This window comes from Aplysia californica, unplaced genomic scaffold (assembly GCF_000002075.1).
Source record: "Aplysia californica isolate F4 #8 unplaced genomic scaffold, AplCal3.0 scaffold00396, whole genome shotgun sequence".
NCBI lineage: Eukaryota > Metazoa > Mollusca > Gastropoda > Aplysiida > Aplysiidae > Aplysia > Aplysia californica.
Genome location: NW_004797666.1, coordinates 637,439 through 639,403, shown reverse-complemented (window position 1 = coordinate 639,403; position 1,965 = coordinate 637,439). Strand labels below are relative to the sequence as shown.

The window sequence follows — 1,965 nt, the reverse complement described above, 5'->3', positions numbered from 1 at the left end:
TCACCCTCGATCTCACCCTCGACCTCAATCTCACCCTCAATCTCACCCTCGACCTCAATCTCACCCTCGATCTCACCCTCGACCTCAATCTCACCCTCGATCTCACCCTCGATCTAAATCTCATTCTCTTCACCCTCACCCTTATTCGATATCTGCAATTGCCAGTAAATTCTCGATACCGCCAATTCCTGTTCTTTATTCGATCCGTCCCCGACCGCTCATTATTCGATACGACCTTTGGCGTTCAGTAGGTCACAGGGTGTTATTACTCGATACCTACCAGTCTCACGATTTCGTTAATAAATCCACGCCTGGACTAGAACTATAGTCGATTGCTCCCCTTCCAGGTATATTCGATGTATGCCCAGCTGTATTCATTCGTATATTTAAATGATATTTGATGCAATCGATAACTAGTCGATACCAATTTGAAACTTTCACTATTATTTATCATTGCAACATGTTTAAGATCAAAGATTCGATACCAGCCGCATGTGTGCTCATTTGTGATAATTATGTATTAGCATGTATTCAGTATTAGTAAATTCCTACGTGTCATCTTTCGACCCTGGCACTATTCGCTACGTATTTATAGTAACGAACAAGTCACAATCTTTGGCTGTAATCATTCAATACTAACCGTAACCTTCAAATCCAGTTATCAGATATTTAATTTTGTTGATTGCTTTTTTGTTCATTGATATTTTAAAACTATCCCCCATATTAATGAATTAGCGGAATGCCGCCACAGTGAAGTGACAAGGGACCACCTAACATGCCATATTCATTTATCAAGTATCTTGACTTGTTTATATAGTCAGTGTATTAACAATTATATTATATTTTGGTTTCGCTTAGAACATTTTCTATCTGTCATTTTGTTCATTTTGAAAAATGTGCTTTCTAAGGGCTTACTAAGGTTTGAAACATTTCCTTATATTTCGACATTTAAAAGTTTTGCTAGATTTGTCTTTCACCTATTAAAGCGGCTTTTCTGTTTTTCTTTTTACTGTTGCTTAACAAAACTTTTTAAGGTAATTGTTTCCCTTACTCAAGCAGTTATTTCGGGTTGCTGTTACCAACTTCATAAAAAAGACTCCTCTTGGAATTGTGGCTGAGTGTTCTACCTTCAAAATCAACTGTGTTTTATTCCTTTTAAGTCTTAAACATTTTATTTGTGAGGTGATGTTGTGATATAAAACCCCCCACAAACTTTTAGATCAAACGATCGGTTCACAAGACTCGTGGAGATTAAGGGAAATGACTGAGGAACTGGCTTTTGAGAGAATACTTTACAAAGATTTATGGGACTTGGAGCCTTTATCCAAGTATTCTATTATTATGTGTGATCTCTCCGTCTCTCCTGCCTATTCTCGGCTGCTTTCTCTCTCTGTCTCTTTTTCAAAAAAGTGTTTTACGGCGATCGCAACTGCATAAGGTCATATGAGTGCGCGGGACACACTGAACTTTTTCAGTTGGTAGGAAATTTTGAATTTTGCCTAGGTGGCGGCCGAAGCCTACTTTTATCGATTTTGGACCACCAAGGGATCTTTAACGTGCACAACTTGTACACGGACCCTCCAAAATTTTTCGCCCTTGTCCAAAAAGGCTCGGGGTAGATCTTTCCAACCAGAAGATCAGGGTGTGTCTGAAAGACAGCAGTAAGAAGGAACCAAAGAGAAGCAGTGGAAAGACTGAAGAAAGAGTCAGGAGCCCAGAGGAGCTGGCAAAAGAGGTGAGGGGGTGGGGGCAGAAAAAAGGAGACGAAAGCAGACGACAAAACATTGCTAGAGAGCTGGAAAGAAGGTGAAGGAGAAAGTTTTAGAGAAGAACATTTTTTCGGTCTCTACCCTATTCGAACCCGGGACATTTGAATGAGTGGCGAACACCTTAACCTCTAGGCCTCTAGGCCCCCAGAGCCCCTTCTCTTTGTCTTTCTCTCTCTGTCCACTCCCCCCCCCCCCT

At 40.7% G+C, this 1,965-nt stretch overlaps 1 protein-coding gene across 1 annotated transcript in view; it reads right to left on the bottom strand.

The window, feature by feature from the left end:
* LOC118478178 (sodium/potassium/calcium exchanger 1-like) overlaps nucleotides 1-1,965 on the bottom strand; it is a 16,786-nt gene that overhangs the window by 5,680 nt on the left and 9,141 nt on the right. The window lies entirely within an intron of this gene.